We start from the raw sequence: 24,313 nt of genomic DNA, 5'->3' as shown, positions 1-24,313 counted from the left end.
GTTTAGAGTTCCTTGTAAATTAGGAGGGCAGTGATAATCAATTTTGAAGTCTAAGTGTGATTCAGCCTCGTTCTTCTGGTTGGCTTGGCTTTTGTTTTGTTCCTTGTTCTGGACTGACTGCAAAAGGCATTGCCATGTGCTGCTTTTTCCACTTTTTGTGAAGGCGGTCGGGATTGACTTCGCCGGGACTCTAGATGCCTCCCCTCACGGTAGGAGGAAGCGGTTCTGAACAGGCTGACTTTCCTCTGGGTTCTGAAGTCTGCTTCCTTCTCATTTTAACTTCTCTTTAGAGATTCTGACTTGAAAAGAAGCAAATATCTTTTATGAGGCTAGTGTCGTTCAGTATAATCTGTGTACAATTAGATACACTTTGTTTTCCCAAAGCTGGTCGCAGAGAAAAAGAAGAGTTAGAGACAAGAGTTTTGGGGAGGAAAAGTGAGTGAAAAGAGCAATGAGGGTAAGTAATTGCATGGGACTATGGTATTCTTAAAATTTTAACTTTAGCTTTAAAAATAAGAAGCACCGTTGTTTACATGGTGATATTGGTTTGTAATTAATAGCATCCTGCCCAAGCAAATTGAACTTGCTATTAATAATCTACAAAACAGCATGAAAGTTCATCAGGTGCTTTTTTTCCCAAGCTCAGTTGGATTCTACAGTATATTTTATGACAGTTGAAGGACAGTTTTGAGGGGGAGGAGACGGCTACGGTAGATGTGTTTATTATCTGTTTCAGGTGAAGTGCTGAGAGTTTTAAGCATATTATTTGGGAGGGAGGTTTCCTAAGATTCTGGAAACTTCTGTAACTTCTTCAAGGTCACACAGTGAATTTACGCCAAAGCCAGGATAGGAACCCGGGGAGGCTGTGCTGGGGAGCCGGGAGCCACTTTCACAACTGGGACAAAGGTGGGAAGAAGCAACCCTTTTCTGTTTGAACCCAGCAGGCTCCGTGCAGCGTGCTTTGGGAGGAGGTCTGCCTTCTGCCCTGTCCTGTCTTGGGAGCAAGGATGGACGCGTTTGGTCAGCCATCTGCCTGAGTCAGTCGCACGTTGGCTTGGAGGCAGCGTGGTTTGGAAGACTCCCCGACAGGTCCTGTTGGGAAATTTGCAGTGAGGTTTCCGGCTATTACCTGACTTTGCCCTGTGCTAACAAGTTCCTATGGAGTCTGACGGTGGGAAGTGTTTCTCTAAAGACCACTTGACTGACAGCCAGTATGTGTGGCTGGGAACTTGAGACTTTGATGAATACCTTTTGCTAAAAAACATTGAACAGACAGGCATTTTTTTAGTCACCTTCCTCTCCTAGTTCCTCTTTTCCCCCCAAACAAAAAGGGAATAAATCACATCCTTTCACATTGGCATTCCTTTGTTTTTGCACTTACCTTTTTCCTGGAACCACTTTTTCTGTCTACCCCTCCCTGCCAATAAAAACACAGCTTTCTGATGGAAAACCATGAGTTTACGCTTCCTTCAAGACATCTTTCCTGTTCCACTTGCCCTATGGATTCTCTTCCAACTCTCTCAAAATTAAATTTTCCTTCCTTTTTTCCCCTTAAATCCCACTTGTTCCCATATCTGATAATTCTACACATGCTTGCCTCCACTGCTCCACTGTGAATTCTTTGACTGTGGGACTTTGTCTCATTAGGAGCTTGGGTGAGTGAATGGAGGAACCAGCAAGTGAGTGGATGAACAGACTATCGATACGTGGATTTGCTGGGATTGGTGAGAATGTATGGTAGTGGGAAATGGTGGAGGATCCAAGCGCTGATGTGTGTGGTTCTGGCGACTGGCTCGATGCTTACCAAAATCTCAGCATTGTTGCCGTTTGAGGCTGGTTGACTCTCTGTTTTGGGGAGACTGTCCTGTGCCCCGGGGGACGCATCCCTGGACTCTGCCCTCTAGGTGCCTGTTACCCAGCTGTGGCGACCAAGGATGTCTCCAAACGTTGCCACGTGCCCCTTGAGAGTCAGAATCGCCCCAGTTGACACTCGCTGTATGGGGCTACTTTCCGCATCGAGGCGGGGCCACGTGACTGGTTCTCACCAAGAGGACGTGTGTGGGAATGAGAGGCGCCGAGAGGCGGGGTGCTCCTGCCCATCGGCTCTCTTCCTGGTCTGCTGGCCGGCTGCAGGGGGCTGGGGAGAACCGTGAAGCCCTGGAGTACGGGGGAGTCGCAGGGGGAAGGAGCCTGAGTCCTGCGTGACCGCGTGGAGCAGAGCCTGGGGTGCCAGACTGCTGGGCCGCAGTGTGAAGGCGTTAAGCCACACGGCGTTAGCCAGGGAGGCCTGGGGGCCTTGTCTTGGCAGTCAGTCTACCTTCTCTGGTGAATTTCCCCGGCGGCTCAGGGGTAGAACAGTCGGCCTGCAATGCAGGATCCGTGGTAGGAGCCGTGGGTTCAGTCCCTGGGTTGGGAAGATCCCCTGGAGAAGGAAACGGCAAACCGCTCCGGTATCCTCACCTGGGAAATCCCATGGCCAGAGGAGCCTGTGGGCTGCAGTGTGTGGGGCGGCAAAGAGTCGGACAGGCTTAGCGACTAAACAGCCGTACCCACTGCCTCCCCAACCTTCCCTGACACTTGGGATTGTGCCGAGGCAGCCTTGCCCGTATTCCAGGTAGTGAGTAAAAACAGACAATCATGGACAATGAGAGTTTGTTTGTTTGTTCCTGTGTAAGCAGGAAGACGTCAGTCTCACTGCTAAAATTCTTTTGCTCTCTAAAATTTATCAGAAAATAAGAGGGTGATAATGTGGATTTATTATTCCACTAGTCTAATAATTCTGACCTGTGAATAACAAGTATCCCTGAGCTATAAATATGTTTAGTAAAAAGTAATAAAACATCAAATGTCCCAGCAGTTCTCATTTCCCCAGGTAGGAATATGTGTCTGCAACGCAAGTTCAAGTTCAAATATTTGTGGTAATTTATGTTTAATGCATCTTTGTATTGGGGGGGGTGACAGATGTTGATACCCTACAGTCACAGCTGTTCCCCACACCGTTGGTAAGTAAATCGCTATATGGTGTGATGGACTTTGAAAATGAACTCATATATGCTTCTGCGCCGCTGAACGCGGTGGATTAGTGCTCTTTAAAAAGCTGAACCCACGACTTGCTTATCAGACCAGAGTCAGCGCCTCGGACTAGATTTCCTTTGAAGCCACTGATTGTATTTGTGGTTGTGTCTACGTCGAGCCTCTGTCCGGAATGCGTAAGTCAGATGGTTTCCTTTGACACCCCTTCTGGACGACAACGGCAGGGTTGTTTGTGGGAGACAGTGGCTGATTGTGGGCGAGCCCTTCGCTGCCTGAAGCCTTTGTGTTGGAGTCAGTGGTCCAGCGCCTGCCTGTTTGCGTAGCGTTCAGTCCACTGTACAGACAGCCACCCCAGGTGAAGGTCACCTCTCCTGTCAGTCAAACACGCCCACTCAGCAGATGGAGCAGCTTTGGCTTGATGACTCTAAGATGGTGAAGTCTGTCTTTTTTCTAGAAGAAATCTTGCTAGGCATCTTAAGTACCAGCTATTTTTGGTTCGTCTGTTTTTCATCCCATATAAAACATTTTCACAATAATAATAATAAGAACGGCTAATACAGTACTTTGGTCATCTGATGCCAATAGACGACTCATTGGAAAAGTCCCGGATACGGGGAAAGATTGAGGGCAGGAGGAGAAGAGGGTCAAGAGGATGAGACGGCTGGACGGCATCACCGGTCCAAGTGAACATGAACTTGGGCAAACTCCGGGAGATGGTGATGGACAGGGAAGCCTGGCGTGCTGCAGTCCATGGGGTCACAAAGAGTCGACACAGCTGAGTGAGTGAACAGCAGCAAGCCGATATAGGTGGCACTAATTCTGTGCTGGGTTAAGTGTTTTGCATACAGTATGTGCATCATTATTACAGTAGTCTTAAGGGAGAGCTACTATTACTATCTCTAGGTTAATTTCTCCATTTACAAGAAATTGAGGCACAGAAAGGCTAAGTGATTTACCCAAGGTCACAAGAGAAGTAAGTGCCAGAGCTGGGATTAGAACCTGGCCATCAGTGGCTCCAGAGTTTATGCTATAAGCCACTGCGGTACACTGCTGCAGATTTTCCATTCTGTTAAGATGACTCACTTTCTCTGAGATGTCCTGTATTTTTATGACTTCAACTAACATCTGTATATGATAATTAAAAAGAGTTATTGATGTTATTGCATTATTTTTTTGCATCGATTGAGCATCATTTCCTTGCTAAGCTGTCAGCTGATGGTCTTGTGTCTTCTATAACTCTTGGCACAAATGCTTCCTTGTAAGAAAGTGCTAATTTAGCATGTCATTTTGATTATTTTCATATAGGAGATGGGAGTTTCCCTGATGGCTCAGACAGTAAAGAACCCACCTGCCAATGCAGGAGACATAAGAGACACTGGTTTGATTCCTGGGTTGGGAAGATTCCCTGGAGAAGGAAATGGCAGCCCACTTCCAGTATTCTTGCCTGAGAATTACACGGACAGAGGAGCCTGGTGGGCTACAGTCCCTAAGGTCACAAAGTCGGACACGACTGAGTGACTCACACACACGAATGGGAGGTTACCTCTGTAGGAGGAACAACAACGTGTGTGCAAGGGACTCAAATGCCAGGTGATAACTGGATGGAGTGGCCTTGGGATTCAGAGGGGGACAGATGGCTTCCTGCTGGAGAGTGGCCTCCTGGAGGAAGTGGCACTTACCAGCTCCTGGAAAGGTGGGCAGTCATCTGGACAGGCGGGCAGGTGCAGTGGCATTTCTGCAGAACAGGTGTAAGGGGTGGGGCTTGTCTTCTGGACAGACGATGCTCTCCAACTGAAGTTGGGGTGAGCAGGACTTGTAGGGGGAGGACTAGAGTGGTTGGTGGAGAGGGGCTTTGGGATTCCTTTGGCAGGAAGCCTCTGATGACGTGGGGGCCGAGAGGACGCAGTGTGGAGCTGTGCTCTCGGAAACTTACTCTGGCCGTGGTGAGTGTGGATCTGGGGAACAGGACAAAGGTGGGGAGACCACTGGGGGCCAGAGCAGAGACGGGGAGATGGCCTCCCGGGGTGGGGAGGAGGGGAGGGACAAGTGAACACGGGAGGCGTTCCAGAGCCAAACTCAACCGAGTGAATGAGGGGTGGGAGGTAAACAGGGTTTCAAGTCTGAGGTCCTGGGTGAAGAAGGGTGGTAACAAAGGTAAAACTGCAGAGGAAGGACCGACGTTGGAGACAGCAAGAGTCCACTCTGGAAATTTAGCAGCGAGGTCAGAGCTGCCCCTTGGAGGGTAATCCACATCTGCGTGGTCAGTCTGAGGTTGAACCATGTCTCCATTGGGAGAGAGACCCTCTCGAGGGTTGGCTGTGAGAGGACAGAGGTCAAGAGAATGGTGGGAACAAGGGAAAGAATTACTGGAGCAGAGGATGCCTGAATGTGTTGAAAACTGAAAGTGGCTTATGACGTGTTAGGGCTTCCTCGGTGGCTCAGTGGTAAAGCATCCGCCTGCAATGCAGGACTTCAGGTTGTCATTTAGCTTGATTTCTATTTATTACTCCCCGACTGGTTATGATTTCTTCTAGATTTAAAATGTTTTACAGACTGTGCATGAGGGTTGCTGTCTATGGGACCCTGCCGGGAATACAGGGAACCTGGTTGGAAGACCCTTTCCTCATCTGAGCCCTTTCGCTCTGGCCAGCGGGCGTGTGCGCTCAGTCGTGTCTGAATCTTTGTGACCCCGTGGGCTGTAGCCCACCAGGCTTCTGTCCATGGAATTTTCTAGGCAGGAATCCTGGAGTGGGTTGCCATTTCCTGCTCCAGGGGATCTTTCCAACCGAGGGATCAAACCCGAGTCTCCTGCATTGGCAGGTGGGTTCTTACCACTGCACCACGTGGGAAACTCACCAGCTCCTAGACGTGCTTGGGGCCAGCCCACCTGCTTGCTCTTGTATTCAGTTCTGTCTCCTATTCTGTTCTTCTGTGCTTCCCGCCTGCCAATGCAGCAGATGCCAGAGACATGGGTTAGATGCCTGGGTTGGGATGATCCCCTGGAGGAGGAAATGGCAACCCACTCCAGTATTCTTGCCTGGGAAATCCCAGGGACGGAGGAGCCTGGTGGGCTACAGTCCATGGGGTCACAAAGAGTCGGACACGACTGAGCGCACACACTTTCTGTTCCTCTATCCTACTCCATCCTCTTACTCAAACTATAACTCTTCCTTTAGTTGCTCAGGTCCCTTCACCAAATCCCCGATTATTATTTAAGTGTGTGTGTGCTCAGATGTGTCTGACTCTTTGCGAGGACTCCACGCAAGAAGACTGGAGTGGGTTGCCATTACCTTCTCCAGGCGATCCTCCCAACCCAGGGATCGAACTCGGGTCTCTTGCCTCTTTTGCACTGGCAGGTGGGTTCTTCACTGATAGCACCCCTGGAGGCCTTGATAACGGCCCCTAAAATCGACCTGCACTGCCTCCTGCGTCTCTCAGGCCTTCATGCAGGCCCCGGGCGCAGCCAGCTGCGGTCCAAGGGTGGGTGTGGGCTCTCTGAGGGCTGGGTCCCCCTTATTCTTCTTTGCAGTCCGATGGCCTAACTTATTACTTTTTTGACCAGTAAATATGAGTGTGAACTGTTATGCCCTTAACTAGTTCTCAGTCTCCTTGAGAACTGCAGAGATCTAACTCTTTACTTTTTGTGTTCCCCATCCCCTTTTGGATCTCTTCATGGGTACGGGTCGATTAAGGGCAGTGTCCTGAGAAAGTTTCCTCTCTGGGGACCCTGCATCTCGGCAGCCGAACCTAGTGTGTCAGTTACCACCTTTGACTTAGTTTATACTCGCCTACTATTGGAAAGACACAGTGACGCTCTTGATAGATTCCTCTCTTGACGTGGTGTTAGGTGTGGCTGCAAGGACCGTCTCAGGGCACACTGCCACGAACGTTTTGTTCAACCCAGGGGTTTTCCCTTTGGGTTTAAGGTAAGATGTTGAGTTAGGTTTTCAGGAAACAAAATATACTCAGAGCCGAAGTGGGTACAAATAGTAGTAGAAGCATGAAATTCATTTTTACACTTCTAAAATTAACTTAATCAAACAAAATTCATTAAGTATGGTATGAAAAATGGTTGTGAATAAACAGAATTAAGCTATGCATGTTAAGATAGATTAGGAGAATATTTTGGGGAGTAAAGCAGCTTTAATTTTCCTTTCCTGAGGTTTGTTATTAATACAGTCTCGGCTCCATCAGCCTCAAAAAACTCCTAGCAGTTAGTACTGATTAACTAGAATCTGCTGGTCTGGGCTCTGGCCTATTTCATTCTCAGAAAGCAAGTCCACTTTCTCTGCGTTACAGAGAAAGAACCTTTACTCCTCCAGAGAACGTTTGGTGCGCTGATGCTCATAACTTGCTTGTGAATAGTGAGACTTCAGTATGTTGGAAGAGAAAGAAGCAAGTGGGGGCATTGGCCCCAGTGCTGTAAGAGGTGAGGCCTGCCAGTCTTTAAGTGTGGAGATTGCAAAATTGTGGGTAAAGTATTAAATACCTTTGAATTGCATTTGTACTTTATAAGTGAAAAAATTGCTACTGTGCACTTCAGTTAAATTCAGACGCTCAGTCGTGTCCAACTCTTTGAGACCCCATGGACTGCAGCATGCCAGGCCTCCCTGTCCATCACCAGCTCCCGGAGTTTGCTCAAACCCATGTCCGTTGAATCGGTGATGCCATCCAGCCATCTCATCCTCTGTCACCTCTGTCTTCTCCTGCCATCCATCTTTCCCAGCATCAGGGTCTTTTCCAATGAGTCTGTTCTTCCCATCAGGTAGCCAAAGTATTGGAGTTTCAGCCTCAGCGTCACTCCTTCCAATGAATATTCATGACTGATTTCCTTTAGGATGGACTGGTTGAATCTCCTTGCAGTCCAAGGGACTCTCAAGAGTCTTCTCCAACACCCTAGTTGAAAAGCATCAATTCTTCAGCGCTCAGCTTTCTTTTTAGTCCAACTCTCACATCCCTACATGACCACTGGAAAAGCCATAGCTTTGACTAGATGGACCTTAGTTGGCAAAGTAATGTCTTTGCTTTTTAATATGCTATCTAGGTTGGTCATAGCTTTTCTTTCAAGGAGCAAGCATCTTTTATTTTCCTGGCTGCAGTCACCATCTGCAGTGATTTTGAAGCCCAAGAAAATAAAGTCTGTCACTGTTTCCATCGTTTCCCCATCTATCTGCCATGAAGTGATGGGACCAGATGCCATGATCTTAGTTTTCTGAATGTTGAGCTTTAAGCCAACTTTTTCACTCTCCTCTTTCACTTTCATCAAGAGGCTCTTTAGTTCTTCTTTCCTTTCTGCCATAAGGATGGTGTCATCTGCATATCTGAGGTTATTGATATTTCTCCCGGCAATCTTGATTCCATGTTGTGCTTCATCCAGCCCAGCGTTTCTCATGATGTACTCTGCATATATGTTAAATAAGCAGGGTGACAATATACAGCCTTGACGTACTCCTTTTCCTATTTGGAACCGGTCTTTTGTTCCATGTCCAGTTCTAACTGTTGCTTCCTGACCTGCATACAGATTTCTCAGGAGGCAGGTCATGTGGTCTGACTATGTACTTGGCAGTCACTAAATCTAGTCTCTTGTGAAACTCGAGTCACCCAATGTAATCCTTATAGTAATTTAGGAGCAGGTTTTGTCCACATTTTTTTGGATGACCATGCTGAGGCACAGAGAGATTTTAGCATCTTGCTCAAGCTTGTGCTATCACGTGGCAGAATGGAAACTCAGTCAGTAGCATTGGTGTGTCAGTCCATTATAATACAATGATCTTTCAAAAGCTTTTACTATTGAAAAGTACCGGTAAAAAGCAGCTGGTGTCGGGGCTTCTTGGTGGTCCAGTGTTAAAGTCTTTGGGTTAAGACTTTGCCTTCCCATGCAGGTGGCTCAATCCCTGGTCAGGGAGGTAAAATCCCACATGCCAAAAAAAACAAAACATGAAACAGAAGCAATATTGTAACAGATTGTATACAAACTTTAAAAATGGTTCACATTAAAACAAATCTAAAAAAAGAAAAAATAACTATCAGAAGCAAAATACATGGACAGCAATCATCTTCAATGAACATACTATTAAATATGAAATTCTAAAAAATTTAGTTTTCATGTCAGTTACTCTGTGCTCTGGTCAGGATAGCATTGTAAGTATTTATCTTATTATGGCTATTTTGTTTCTATACCAGAAATTCATCCCGAGATTATAGTGCAGTGAGTAGCCGCTAAAAGTGTGTGATGGTAGAGGATATTGAGGTTATTTTGAGGAAAGTGTCCTCTGGTGAATAGTCAGTGCTTTTCCAGTGTAGGACAAGCCAGAGAGAAAGGAGGCCTGATGATGGATTTGTAACATATGATGGAAATGAGTAGGTTTTCAGCAGGGTTTTGGCAATTAAAAGTCAGACTGCTCAGAGTTCATTCAGAAATTTTGACCATATGTATCAAGGTCATTAGCAATATTTTTTGGCTGGGTATTAATTTATTTTTAATAAACGTTGCTCATCTCTAGCCTGCTGTTCCATGAATCCCCCTTCTGAACGTCGGGAGTAATGGACGCCAACAGGTTTGCTGCCCTCCTGACCTCAAGACCCTTTTCTGGAAGCTCCCTCATGAAAACTTCAGCCTTTTGCCACGAACATTGCACGGTGAAAGCGGCTTATGCCCTCCCGAGTAAACGGTCTCCATTTGAGAGTCAGGAGAATCTGGGTCTAAACGGGGTGACTTATTAGCCTGAGGTCGCTGCGATTCAGAGGCGGCCTGGGTGAGCCCTGATAGGACGTTCAGCCCGCGCGGTCCCAGCCGCGATGCAGGAATCACTGATGCCCTCCCGGGTCGTCCAGCCCTTCCTTCTCACGGTCATCGTCTGCAAACCAAACCGCAGAACCCCGCTAGCACACGCTCACCCCGCGGCCTGCGGCCCTGGTTTACCATTAGGCGTTCATTCCTCGTGGTGTGCAGAAGACAGCGTGAACTGGCCCCTCGTGGACCCAGAGCTGCATCCCTGCTCTGCTCCTGTGAGCCTAGCAGACCACCCCGCGTTCGCGCTCGCGGGGTCGCTGCTGTGGAGGCTCGTGCTGATAACCCAGTGCCTGGCCACTGAGGTGCTGGGGGCTGTGTTCATTATTACGTGCATGTTAGCTCGCTCACTCTCAGAATAAGGCCGAGGGAGGAATCGGAAGCAGGCGGAGAAATTACATGATGTGTTTGAGACCGACAATCAGTATAAATTAGTTCTTTGTTCCTTTTGGGTTTGATGTCCGTGAAAGGGAAAGTCGCTCAGTCGTGTCCGACTCTGTGACCCCATGGACTATACAGTCCATGAGATCCTCCAGGCCAGAAAACTGGAGTGGGTAGCTTTTTCCTTCTCCAGGGGATCTTCCCAACCCAGGGATCAAACCCAGGTCTCCCGCATTGCAGGCAGATTCTTCACTAGCTGAGCCACAAAATGCTTTGCTAAAACGTGAGCGCCCTTGGGTAGGGTCACACGGTCACCTCCGTAAGGGTGTAGCAGCTAACCCGTGATTCAGCTTCTACCAGCCCCTCTGAGCAGTGGGCGCGGGGCTTGGGGGAGGAGGGCGGAGGGCCGGTCAGATGGAGGGGAGCGAGGAAGAGGACGCGGGGTGTGATGTGATCCGGGCTGGTACAGGCTCTGCTGAGACTTGAGGATGGGCTGTGGAGGAGTCAGGGGAGCTTCGAAGCAAGGCAGGAGGCCCAGATCCCGAAAGGTGGGGGGCGCTCGGTTCCAGCTGGACCTCTCTGCCTGGGGCGGAGCTGGTCCCTTACTCTGGCCTGACTTTTTTCTCTCTTGGACCTGAGTGAGGCCTGCAAACTCTCTGATGGGAAGATAGGACTTGGATCCTTTCCGTTTCTTGGTTAAACTTAAAAGACGCCTTCTTTCCATATCCTTAAAAGGAAGGCGAGACGAGTGATGTCCTGAAGCAGAGTCTCCAGGCAGTGGCTCTGGGGAGACAGCCGGGGCGCTACTTTGGGGGGATGGCAGGGGTGTGAAGGGGCCACGCCAGCGGTGAGGAAGCAGGGGTGAGGGTCAGCTGGGTGGGGAGGTGTTCTCCTCGGGTAGAAGAGAGCAGAGCAGGTGAGAGCACTTGGTGGAGACGGGCTCTGTGGGAGGCAAGCAGACGTGGACAGGAAGATTTTTAAACTGCTGTTGCGCGTGTACGTTTGCAAGAACAAATCCCACCCAGAGACTGTGAGCAGTAGCGTTTGTTTGGAGGGCACAGGCCCGTCACAGCTGCAGTGAAATCTGGCCCCTGAAGGCTTCCTGCTGTGCTGTCTGCACCCCACCCCACCCCGCTGTATAACCCATAAAGCAGGGGCTCGCGTTAGCTGTGGGGCCAGTAAGTGCTATTTCCGTATTTTCAGTTCTTTCTTTCCAGGAGAGGCTTGAGAGGAGCGGGAGGATGTGGTAGGAAGGACAGGTGGCGATGCTGGCTCCGGCTGGTGAACGTGCCCACCTTTTCCTTCCTGAGTTGAGCTGAGAAGGAACAAGCTCAGCGTGTAAGTGTGTATCACGGAGCACAAATGCTTCCATGCATCAGTCACACGGCCTCTGTCGTAGCTTCCCGTCCAGAGGTGCCTCTGCTTAGACACTTTCTCATCTTGTCTTTATCTCATGGTTCCTTGTATTGCAAGCAGTTGAAATTTGAGAGTAATTTCGCGTGTCTGTGGATTTCCGTCATTAGAATTTTGTGGTGATGGAAATGGTTAAGACTGGAATTCCTTGAACTAGTCCTTCCCACAAAGAAACAGAGAACTTAGGATATTCCTAGAACACACAAGCTTAACCAAGGTGTCAGGATGTTCTGAAACCCTTTTCTGAGAACCCGGCATGCTTATGAAAGGTCGTTTTTATGAACAATGGATGCTTTTTAGCTTTTCTATTTAATCATTAAAGTGGAAACCCTAAGAAAGTCTAGAATAGGTAATTCTTTGTCTGCTTTTAAGTCCCTTGGGAAGAGTGCTGTGTGCCCTTGCCCTTTCTGAGGAGCAGCCTGGCACGCCGGGTCCTGACCATCCTGCCCCGTATCCTTCCTCTGTGTAACTGCAAGGCCAGATGCCACTGCATGTGTCTCATGCATTCAGCCACAACCTGGAAGGTGCTTCTAGAGCCCAGGCTCATCCTGGCGACCTGAGGGGGCCTCTCTGGATGCCCAGGGGAGCAGGTGCCCCGCAGGGTCAGTGAAGGGTGTCTGGGCCGGACTGCCCTCTGTCCTGAGGTCTCCAAGCTGACACTGAGCAGGCGGGGCCGCTCCGGAGACACTGAGTAAACGGGGAAGAAATGAGACAAGTCAGAAAGTATTTGGCAAATGCTTCTCCCTGGGAGAAACACCCCTGAACGTAGCCCAGATAGTTGCTGTAAACCGACGGCCGACCTCTAGGGTCAGGAGCTTGCTCTGAAGGCCTGTGCCGGCTGCAGGCGAGCTGGAGGGACAGGAAAGCCAGCATCGCGTGTGACCCTGTTACCAGGCGTCTCCTTGGAAGCTTTTACGAAAGAGACACGGGGCATCCAGAATGCCCCCAGGGGCTCGTTAAGTTCTAAGGAGGTGAGGGAAGATGATTTAATGTAGTGTTTGTTTTAGCTGGGGTATGAGCTGAAGGGTAGATTTACATAACAGTACAGTGTAGTTTTGTGTGTTTTCCCAGTACCTCGGAGAAATCACATGCACTGGACGTTTGCACCTATTCTAAGGGGGTTACAATTTACGCGATCACCATGCGATCACCATGAGTTGCAATTGTTATTTTTGCTTTCTGTGTTGTCTGTGGCATCTGGGTTTATTTGATGCCAAGTTTGTGGTCAGGAACAGACGCCTGAATGGTTGGGACTGGTGCTGTGGGGAGTCCAGGCTGCTTTGCATCAGCTCGCCCCTGCAGAAGGGTCGACAGAAGAGCTGTAGGGGTGGGTACCCTCCCTCCTTAAAATTAAAAATGAGACAGCTACAAAACCCCCGGCTTCCAAGTATCTCTTTGCCCTCCCTTCTGCTGCCAGGAAGCAACAATAAAAGCCAGTTGGATTTCTGGCAAAGATCAATTATTGAAGGTAGTTGTAAAATGTGCAGCTTCACTATTAACATTTTTAAGTCAATGTGTCATTAGGTAATCGGTAGATTTTGCTTTTCTTGATTCTTTCTCTTACCCAGTGTTGAAAGCTTTAAAACCATAAATGTTCAGATTGTACTTAAATGCCCATATTCAATTAAAATGTATCTTTAATTCATATCCTATTGAGTTAGTTGTATTAAACTTTTCAGTAGAAAAACCTTTTAAAATATGTTAGTTTTCTCACTGGGGATAAATCTTACAAAGACTAAAGATGTAATTTCCTTTGTCACATGCCTCCTATTCCTGTGTATTAAAAAAAAAAAAAAAAGCCATTTGGAGCTGGGGATTGTTTGTCTCTCTTTGCTTTTGTGATACATGGGTGACTCTTGAGTTTCCCCCTCTAAAGATTATCCCTGGCCGATTTAAAATCCGAAACAGGCTTGCTTCATAAACCCATTCGCTAGTGGGCAGACAGCTAGGTGTTCTCTCCGTGATATGGTGGCCATGTTTGAATGCTGATGGAAAAATAAAGCTCCCAACAGGCAGAGCTTTGACAAAGTGCACCAAATGCCTTGCCCGTCTCCTCTTCCCCACTCTTAAGGGTCCTGAGTCCATTTGGCACAAGCCCCTGAGTCTGTTGTCTGCTTTGGCTTTGAACACGTTTGTCACGGCACATTGTTGGTTCCAAAGGTTTAGGGACCACCTCTCCGCGGCCCTGCTGCGGGTGCAGGGGCCGGTCGTGGAAGAGCCAGAGTCGTTGCCTTGGAGAAGCAGCTCGTGGATTCGAGGGGGAGACTCACGTGTGCCCCCAGGGTCGGGGAAAGTCGCTCAGTCGTGTCCGACTCTTTGTGACCCCATTGGCTGTACAGCCCATGGGATTCTCCAGGCCAGAATACTGCAGTGGGGAGCCTTTTCCTTCTCCAGGGGATCTTCCCAACCAGGGATCGTGCCCAGGTCTCCCGCATTGCAGGTGGATTCTTTACCAGCTGAGCCGCCAGGGAAGCCCCAGTGTCAAGAGTCAGTCATGAACAGTTGACAAAGGGGATGCGTGTGGCGCTGCGGGAGCAGAGAGGGGGGTGAGGGGAGAGATATCCCACGGGGGCCTCAGGAGCCCTCCTGGGAGGAGAGGCAGAGAGCAACAGGTGCGTAGTACAGAGAAGCCAGAGTGTGGGGAAGATGGAGAAGCTGGAAGTGGAACCAAGCCGCCCAAGTGTCTGCAGACGTCGGCGGGCGTGTGGGCCCTGCTGCCTGGTCATAAGGAGTAAGTCGGATATTCGAGGCTGTGGGCGGCGTGATCAGAGAGTCCACAGCGTGGGAAGCTGGCAGAAAGTGTGGTGTGAATCCTGGCTCTGCCGTGTTCTTGCCCTGTGACTCGGGCAAGCGCGTTGAGTGTGTTTGCTGACTTGCCTTGCCCTGCAGTATGGGGACCCTGAGGGTGCCAGGGGTAAGGCACCATCATATTAAAGCCCTGGCGTGGAGGAGCGCTCCCGAGGGCTGCCTGGCGTCTGACTTGCCCCTGAGGACCAGTGTGCAGGGTGGGGAGAGTGAGGGGGAGGTTGGACATGGGGGGCCCAGTTTTCCGGCTTTCAGGGTGGTCTGGACCGCAGTTCCCCAGGAGATGTGCCCTGTGGGACCTCGGTCTCTGGGCTCCTTTGTGGGCACGTGGTCAGGAGCATCCCTGCTTCTCCACCCTGGTCAGGGTGTGAACCCTGGTGCTGGCTGCGGGCGCAGACCTAAGTGACGTTCTAGGAGGCAGCACAGCCTGGGCTCCAAGCAGCTTTGGAGACTTCATATTGTCTTGTCTTTTGGACCACCGGGTTTGTTCCAGCTCCCAGTTGTTCCAGCAGGGAGCTATGTAATTGACTCTCAGCTGGCCAGCCTTCCTTGCAAACTAAAAGAAAGCTCTCATTTTTAGAGTTTTATGCAGGTTTCTTTCAGGAGGACATGGACAGATACCACCTAGATATTTGCCTTAAATTTAAAACGAGTTGCCTTGGAAACTCATCGGACTATACACCTAGACTTGAATGTGGAGAAAACTTTTTTTATGAGGCACCAAAGGATTAGTCCATCCTGAACCTCTCTGAGGCAATAGAGATGCTAAGAACTAGATTCTGCAATGAAATGGAGGCTGCTGGCAGGGGATTATTTAGGACTTGGGTTTAGACGGTTTGCAAAACAATTCGGCGAAGTCTGTGAAGGCAATGGGGAAAGAGTATTGCTTTTCTGTGCTGCCAGCCAGGTTTGTCACTTGGATTAGTAATTTAGATAGGAACAGCCGTGAATCACCGCTCAGCGTTTCACATTTAATTTTATCCTGGAAGCAATTTCCCTTTCAAATTCTCGAGCTGTAGTTATCATTAATGAATTAAACATTATGAAACCCAGAGAACTACTAATTCATTTTGAAATAAGTAGACATTTAAATCTGAAAAAGAAACCTTAAATTTCCTTCAGTGGTGTTTAATATTTTCAAGCTGACAAGTTGGGGAGTGAGGGCACTCCGCAGAGGAGATTTCTCGGGGTGTAGGTGGGGAGTCCTGAGGCCTCTGTGCCCGGCGTCTTGGCTGCGGGTTTGGGGGCGGGAAAGGCAGGTTTTATCCGTGCCCAGTGGCGGGCGTTTTCCAGAGGGGAGGACTGTAGTATGTGGAAGAGGCAGCTGCTTGGAGTCAGAGCTGCCCACCCAGCCCTCCTCCCCGGTGCTCCGTGGCCTCACCCTTTCACCTGGTCGTTTCCTGGGTCCCTGCCTTCCCTGCTCTTGTTCACTGATGCTTTGGGGAAGGGTCCGGTCTGTTCCGTCATCACAGTTGTTGGACCCGAGACTGGTGCTCCAGCCTCTCGCTCTCTGAGGTCCAGTTCGCCCGGGGTGACGGTTATGAAGGGTCCCCTGCTCGCACAGACGCTTCTGATGACTGGGAAGCCCCGAATGAGACAGAAGGCTGGCGTTCTCACGTGTTTGGGGGTTCCCCTCAGAGACACTTGACCAAGCTGGTCAGAGAATCAGCGGATCGTGTCCACAGCAACGTTATCTGAACGACTGAAAAGATAAAGGTCTGCTTGTCAAGGCCGACAGGTCTGATTCCCTTTGGAACTTCTGTTTGACCCCATTTTTTTTTAAGATGAAATTTAGAGCTTTTTTTTTTCCCCCCATACCCCATTGCCGTGCCTTTGGTTTGTTAACCTAACCTCTGTGGAGGATGGTCACTGCATCTGTGATCTCATGTGAGCCTCAGTTTCCTTGTGTGTGAAATGGGAGTGATAATACTTTCCCTCATTCCCTCTTGTATGAAGATGACACCAGGTCAGGCTGTGAAAACACCCATTAGAGTCCTTCTGTAAGCATGTGAGCAGGGAAGGGACTGAGGGTCAGTATGCAGGAGGCAGGATTTTGTAAGTAGGGAGGAATAAAACCTTCCATTTCTGTTGCCCCTGCCTCCCCGTTCCTTCCCCTCCTCGGCCTGAATTAGATGGTCTAGTTTCTTAGGGGAAGGAAGGTTCCTTCCAGGGATGCTGAGCCTTGTCTGTCTTCTTCCAGTTCAGTCAGGTAGGTGACCACACTATGAAAGATGTTCCTGATCACAAACATGTACAGATCTTCCTTGGCTTACAACTAGGTTACATCCCAGTCAACCCATCATACGTCAAAAGTATCGTAGTAAGAAGTGGTTTGAATACACCCAGCCTGCTGAACACCGTAGCTCAGCCTCACCCACCTTAGACGTGCTCAGAGCACTTCCCCAAGCCCATCGTTGGGCAAAACCGTTTAACGCAGAGCCCTTCCCTTCTCCAGAGGCTCTCCCTGACCCAGGGATGGAACCCAGGTCTCCTGCATTGCCGGCAGATTCTTTACCATCTGAGCCACCAGGGAAGCCCAACGCAAAGCCTATCTTGTAATAAAGTTTTGACTGTCCCGTATAATTTGTTGAATGTTGTACTGAGCATGAAGGACAGGATGGCCACCTGTGTACAGCGTGGTTGTTGCGCTGGTGATCGCGTGGCTGGCGTGGAGCCGTGCTCGGGGCCACTGCCTGGCCTCACGAGAGAGGGCCAGGAACCCAGGGCTGCTAACTTGGGGAAAGAGCAAATTCAAAATCCAAAGTTTGGTTTCTCGCAAATGCGCATTGCTCTCACCCCGTTATAAAGTAAAAAATCCTAAATCGAAGCGTCCTCAGTTGGAGACCGTCCGTATCTCCTCCTTCTCAGTCAAGAGGTTTTTGTGATCCCCCAGTTGTTCGTTTCCCCTTCGCTTTCCTCTCCTAGGGATATTGTAACGAAGTCTCACACACTGGGTGGCTTCACACAAGAAAGTCTTATTGTCACACATTTCTGGGGGCTGGGAGTCCATGCTGAAGGTGTGGGCAGGGCCACGCTTCATCTGAAACCTGTAGAGAAGGATCCTTCCTTGCCTCTTCCAGCGTCTGCTATTGCCAGCATCCTTGGCTCATAGATACATCACTGATCTCTTCCTCTGTCGTTACATCACCTTCTCTCCTCGTGTGTTTCTTCTCTTAAACACATCGGTGCTCTTGGATTAGGGGTCCCCCTAATGCAGTGTGACCTCATCTTAGCTGATGACACAGGCAGCAGCCCTGTTCCCCAGTCCAGCTACATTCTGAGCTACCGGGCGTTGGACATCTTTTTTGGAGACACAGTTCAACCCACAACATTGCCTTCTCCCTCAGCAGACGGCTTGATGCTCATTCAGGCCACAGCTTCAAGTGCGTTTCAGAGGGTGGCGTGTGCCCCCCCGCACCCGGACGGGGACGCAGCTCAGCTTTCCGGAGCTGGGAGCTGTGATGGAGCGTCTCTGATGACTGCATCGTGGGGCCCCTGGGAACACGCTCTCTGAGAGGCACACAGCGCTTCGGAAACAGCTTAGAGTTTGAATCAGCACCCAAACAGCCCTCTCCTGCTCTGCTGCCTATTTCACTTAAGTCAACTAAGCCTGAAACCAAGAACTTGGATGGTACCAGTGGGAAGTACAAAAGTCCTTCCAGTTTTATTTGAAACAGTTGGTTTTATCAGAAGTACTCAAGTGGGAATTTGAGCAAATGCCTACCCTGTCCTGCTCCGCGAGGTGGAATGAGCTTGAGATGGCTTCTGCACGGGGCATGCAGGTGACTCGGACGCCAGGGAGCCCCGCCCTCCTCAGTAATAGGGCTCGTGTCCGAGGGGCATCGGATCAGCCCCCGGGGCTTAGAAAGTGCCTCCCTGTCCTCTCATACTCGGAAACTGACCCAGCATGGGGTTTCCCCAGATAGGATACGGTAAGAAGGAAGCCAGGTCAGCCTGCATTTGGTCCTGCTTTTGCCTCAGTCTTGCCAACGGAATCTAAGCACATTTCTTATTAAAATGGGATCCCAGGTTTCTCATCTCTGTGTGAAAATAGTGCAATCTGCTGCATCATGGTGTCTGCAGGCAATTAATAGATGGCCGTGTGCAGGCCCCGGGTTGATCCCAGGTAAACAGTGAGGGTGGTGAGGAGGACAGCCTTCATGAGCTCTGTCTCCATGAATCAATAGATGTTAGACTCAGACAGAGGCACTTAAGTAAGAACAAGGTCCGAAGTGCAGAGCGTTGGTTGAGAAGAAGCTGCTGATCTTTTTTTGGGGTCAGGCCCGGCCTGGAAGGAATGCGTGGTGAGGGCCCTGGGCGGAAATCCACTTCCAGATAAACTGGAGGAGCTGCAGGAGGTCTGGGTCCAGGGGTGAGGGTGGGTGGTAAGGGGGTGGGGGTGATGGGAGTCGGGGGGGAGGGGGCGGCAGGGGGTTGCAATGGGAGGCTGAGAAAGACAGAATTGGAGACTATTTCTAGAGTCACCAGCATCTCAGGACAGGCTCCCTGTCCTGGGTACATGGTTGTTGTATACTGAGTCGTGTCTGACTCTTTGCGACCCTGTGGACTGCAGCACGCCAGGCCTCCCCGTCCATCACAAACTCCCGGAGTTTACCCAAACTCATGTCCATTGAGTTAATGATGCCATCCAACCAGCTCATCCTCTGTGGTCCCCTTCTCCTGCCCTCAACCTTTCCCAGCATCAGGATCTTTTCCTAATGAGTTGGCTCTCTGCATCGGGGGCCACAGTAGTGGAGCTTCAGTCTCAGCATCAGTCCTTCCAATGAGTTTTTTTTTTTTTTTTCTCATTTATTTTTATTAGTTGGAGGCTAATTACTTTACAATATTGTAGTGGGTTTTGTCATACATTGACATGAATCAGCCATGGATTTACATGTATTCCCCATCCCGATCCCCCCTCCCACCTCCCTCCCCATCCCATCCCTCTGGGTCTTCCCAGCGCACCTGGCCCGAGCACTTGTCTCATGCATCCAGCCTGGGCTGGTGATCTGTTTCACCCTAGATAATATACATGTTTTGATGCTGTTCTCTCCAAACATCCCACCCTCGCCTTCTCCCACAGAGTCCAAAATTCTGTTCTGTACATCTGTGTCTCTTTTTCTGTTTTGCATATAGGGTTATCGTTGCCATCTTTCTAAATTCCATATATATACATTATTATAGTGTATTGGTCTTTATCTTTCTGACTTACTTCACTGTATAATGGGCTCCAGTTTCATCCATCTCATTAGAACTGATTCAAATGAATTCTTTTTAACGGCTGAGTAATATTCCATATGGTGTATATGTACCACAGCTTCCTTATCCATTCGTCTGCTGATGGGCATCTAGGTTGCTTCCATGTCCTGGCTATTATAAACAGTGCTGCGATGAACACTGGGGTGCACGTGTCTCTTTCAGATCTGGTTTCCTCGGTGTGTATGCCCAGAAGTGGGATTGCTGGGTCATATGAGCATTTAGAGCTGATCTCCTTTCGGAGTCACATCGTTGTAGGGACAGCAGGTCCAGGTGACTTGAGGGACAGAGAGGCCGCCAGGAGTCCAGTGAGCTTCAGAGCCGAGGGCTAAGGGCCAAGAGAGGGTCGGGTTTAGGCAGGGGCGCCGGGGCAGGTCACAGCGGAGCCCCCACTCGGAGGGCTGGGAGGGCGTGGTCCCGGGGGCTGCACCAGCACCAGCCCTGCGTCTCCACGGAAGGGAGGGCTGGTCCTGGAACCTGGGGCGGCTGGGTCGAGGGGGGGATTCCGGCTGTGAGAAAGGAGCGCTGGGACAGACCGTGTCTGGGACACAGCGTTTGCCTGCCTGGCTGCTCTCTGGGTTTTAGCCCTGCTTCATTTATTTCAGTAGATTTAGTGACAGTGAAGACCCCAGAAATAAAGCCAGGCTCATACCCACCTGAGCACAGCCCGCTGCTGCTGTCGCTCAGTCGTGTCCGACTCCGCGCGACCCCGTGGACGGCAGCCCGCCAGGCTCCGCCGTCCCTGGGATTCTCCAGGCAAGAGCGCTGGAGTGGGTGCCATTTCCTCCTCCTCAGCGCAGACTAGAGCAGTTTAAAAAAAAAAATAGCAACTGTATTTTTAACTGCTTCACAGTGTCGTGTTGGTTTCTGCCAAAGATCAGTGTGAATCAGCCGCCCCGTGACCTCCCGCCCTCCCGCCCCGCACTCTAGGCTGTTCCGGCCCGCGTGAGCTCCCCGCCGCCCGGCAGCTCCGGCGGCCGCCTGTTTCACGTGTGGTGGTGAGTGTGTTTCCACGCGACTCTCTCGTCCGCCCCAGCCTCCCCGCCCCCAGCCCCACCACGTGTCCAGAGGTCTCTTCTCTGTCAGACTGGAGCCGTGTTTGCTGCTGCTGTGTTGGTTTGCTTATTTGATCATTTATAATCACGGGGCAAATGCATTACTCTGGCAAACACTGTTGAATGTAGATGTTTATACACTTCCATGACAAATTTACTTTTAAACGGCTATTGATTAACTGGGCTGAGGCTGAGAGGTGTTTTGCGCGATATGGTATCACCCAAAAATAGAATGAACAAAGACCCACAGTCAGATTTTTGATGGGTGGCCAGGGCCTAGAAGTGGAGAGGGGGATTATTTGCAACTTTCGTGCCTCTGTGTGATTAGAACATGACCGCGAACCTAGGCACGGTCGTTTATAAGAAGTAACTGGGTTAGGAGGCGGACTGCAGGAATGACGAAGACTGCGAGGGACCTGCAGCTGCCTGGAGAGAAATATCCCATTTACGTGGCAGTTGGAAATACACTTGATTTTGAATTGAAGTGAAGTCGCTCAGTCGTGTTCCGACTCTGAGACCCCATGAACTGTAGCCCACCAGGCTCCTCCGTCAATGGGATTTCCCAGGCAAGAGTACGGGAGTGGGCTGCCATTCCCTTCTCTAGGGGATCTTCCCGACCCAGGGATGGAACCCGGGTCACCTGCGCCGCAGGCAGATCCTTACTGGCTGAGCCATGAGGGAAGTCTTTTGCCCTTTTACTTCATTTTGCCCGGATTCAAATCAGAGTATTCTGAGGCCCTAAAGTTCAAAGGCAAGGCCCAGGCAAAATATATGACAGCCTTTGATATATAAATTATTTAGGTTTCACGATGCAAATGAAATCAACGAGACACACTGGGTGGAGTCCTGGAGGAGCTTTTGAAATAAGGAATTCGATGATCTGGGTTTATTGTGACTCAACTTTGGGCTCACCTTTCAATATCCTTAAGCCTCCTTTTTCAGCAAAATAGAAGAATTTCCATTTCTAATACACTGTCTTCCCCTCCCAGTGTTGAGGGTCATCCAACGAGTCATGCACAAAACAGTCTTTGAAAACTGAATTGTACAGCTGATAAGTAGGAATAACCAGCAGGAAGGTAAAAAAGTCAGATTCCTTCTCTTTGATGCCTGTTTCCCTGCGTCAGTCTTAATTATATTCACGCCAGAGTTTTGATTGAAAAATCCTGGTTTTTCCTCGTTTTACTACTTAATTAATTTAAAACGCTATCCTGAGTAATAGCAGTGTCTCTAGATGAGGGCTGTTCAAAGATGGGGATTGTGCAGAAGGATGTTTGTAAATAATGCTTAGGTGACGCAGTATTGGGATAATTATGGCTTTTTGAAGATGAATTTTATAGCAAGTCCTCAATTTTCCTGTCACCCCCCCCCCGCCCCCCGCCCCAAGCTTTCCCACTTAAGCTAGTGTATTTGTTCCGTGGAGCTAGCAGCTCAGGGAACTAAATCCTGAGAGAGCTCAACAGCTCTTTGAATCAGCTTTCCATTTTCTGTGGCTACTTTTCCGGGCTCTGGAGAGGACAGAGTTCGCCTCCCCTCTCCGCAGAAAGGGTAGCAAAGTGATGCCCAGGCTCCGGTGCCCGTGAATCACTGGGTCAGGGTGACCTTGAAGGTTATGTTCAGTGGCCAGAGGGCCCTAGTGACGATGCCCGTGTGGGATCTGAGTCCTGAGAATAACCCCCTCCCCGCACCCGTCCCTTCCGAGTCGCTACCTGGGAGGCTCTGAGTGCAAGAGGCAGCAGGAATGAAGACCCTCCTGCGGATGAGCTCTCCTCCAGGCTTCGTGGCTCTCCCAGCAGAGGGACCTGATGTGGGTTTCGCCGTGTCTGCTCACAGCTTGCACGTGTTCTCCAGGTTTTAGTTCTTGAGAGTCTCGGACGTCAGCCTCATTGTCCTCTTTTTACTCACCAACTCAGTCAGAATCTCATTTCAGACAGAAGTCAGCCAGTGAATTTTCTTAATGGATCTTTGGAAGCTTTTAGAGCTGGAATTGGAGGAGCCCTTGGAGGTCATCGTAACCAGCCCTCTTCACTGTACAGACGAGAGCTCTGAGATTCAGAGAAATTGCGTGATGATGGGTCCAGGCTCTACAGTGCGTCAGTGGCCAGAGTCAGGTCGAGGACCCAGGGCTCTTTAGCGACCTGGAACCATCGTGTGCTCATATAAAGTTCGGGGTAAGGGGTCTCTGGGAGGTGTGTGTGCCTGTGTGCTCAGCTGTGTCCAGCTCTGTGTGACCCATGGACTGCAGCCCGCCACGTTCCTCTGTCCGTGGAATTTTCCAGGCAGGGATACTGGAGAGGGTTGCCATTTCCTCCGGGGGGTCTTCCTGACCCGGGGATCGAACCCGAGCTTCTTGCGTCTCCTGCGTTGGCAGGAGGCTTCTTTACCACTGCAGTTTGAATTCTTCCCCGTGACCTTTACAAGCCCTGTTTTGCTGCTGTGTAATAGTTCTGCAGACAGAGACAATGAGTTCTCTTAGTCAGGAAAGTCATGTAGCTTGCTGGTACGATACCAGTTGCATTCTGATGCAATGAACATTGATTTTTTTTTTCTTCACCACCATTTTCACATTAGACTGAACACAGACACAGGCAAGGTGTAAGCTTGGCAGTGAGATTTGCTTGGCTTATTTTCTCCCATTGTTAAAGTGCCTATGATTCAGCATCAGGTTCTCTCCTCCATGATGTGTGAGTGAGAGGAGGGGATGGGAAATCCCAGGCTTCACGGTGTTAGAATATCCTGGTGACCCAGCTGCAGTCACACTGCGCACCAGGGGGCCAGCCACAGGGCTCTAAATACCACCCCTGAGCCCTCTCTGATAGCTTCCCTGAGAGCTCAGCCGGTAAGGAATCCATCTGCAATGCAGGAGACCCCGGTTTGATTCCTGGGCCAGGAAGGTCCCCTGGAGAAGGGATAGGGTCCCCAGTCCTGTATTCTGGCCTGGAGAATCCCGTGGACTGTATGGTCCTGGGGGGTCACAAAGAGTCAGACACGACCGGGCAATTTCCACTTTCAGGTTCAGCCCTCTCTAGTTCTCTCACTTGAGAGAAAGAGAGAAAGGAACCGTGGATGATCATCAAGGGGACAGCTTTCTGTATTTCCTAAGTAGATTGTTTCAAACACGGAGGATAGAAGTGGAAGTCCTTCGTTACGAGTTTTGCTTGAGACTGTTAACTGCTATGCGTAGGTCTTCTTGCTGTTGTTCAGTTGCTCAGTTGTGTCTAAACGGTGGCACGCCAGGCCTCCCTGTCCTTCACCATCTCCTGGAGTTTGCTCAAACTCATGTCCATTGAGTCTGATGCCATCCAACCATCTCATCCTCTGTCGTCCCCTTCTCCTCCTGCCCTCAATCTTTCCCAGCATCAGGGTCTTTTCCAATGAGTCGGCTGTTCGCATCAGGTGGCCAAAGTATTGGAGCTTCAGCTTCAGCAAGTTCGGATTGTTTTCCTCCTTTAAAACTGAGAGCTGGCTCCCTTCCCCATATACATTCTTTTTTTCCTTTGAGTTTTACTGAATTTATTATACTCTTGCTTCCGTTTTATGTTTTGGTCGTTTGGTCACGAGGCATGTGGGATCTTCGTCCCCC

At 49.9% G+C, this 24,313-nt stretch overlaps 1 protein-coding gene across 8 annotated transcripts in view; it reads left to right on the top strand.

Moving 5' to 3' along the window:
- RNF152 (ring finger protein 152) overlaps nt 1–24,313 on the top strand; it is a 115,639-nt gene that overhangs the window by 49,735 nt on the left and 41,591 nt on the right. Inside the window, exon 3 of one of the 8 annotated variants that reach the window (XM_065932844.1) lies at nt 9,537–9,590. The exons of the other annotated variants lie outside the window; for them this stretch is intronic. The gene's annotated coding sequence lies outside the window, so the exon portion shown is untranslated. The remainder of the gene's footprint in view (nt 1–9,536; nt 9,591–24,313) is intronic. 8 annotated transcript variants of the gene reach the window in all.

The sequence above is a fragment of the Muntiacus reevesi genome, chromosome 4, assembly GCF_963930625.1.
Source record: "Muntiacus reevesi chromosome 4, mMunRee1.1, whole genome shotgun sequence".
NCBI lineage: Eukaryota > Metazoa > Chordata > Mammalia > Artiodactyla > Cervidae > Muntiacus > Muntiacus reevesi.
The sequence above is the reverse complement of the archived record's forward strand: the minus strand, read 5'-3'. Positions and strand labels throughout refer to the sequence as shown.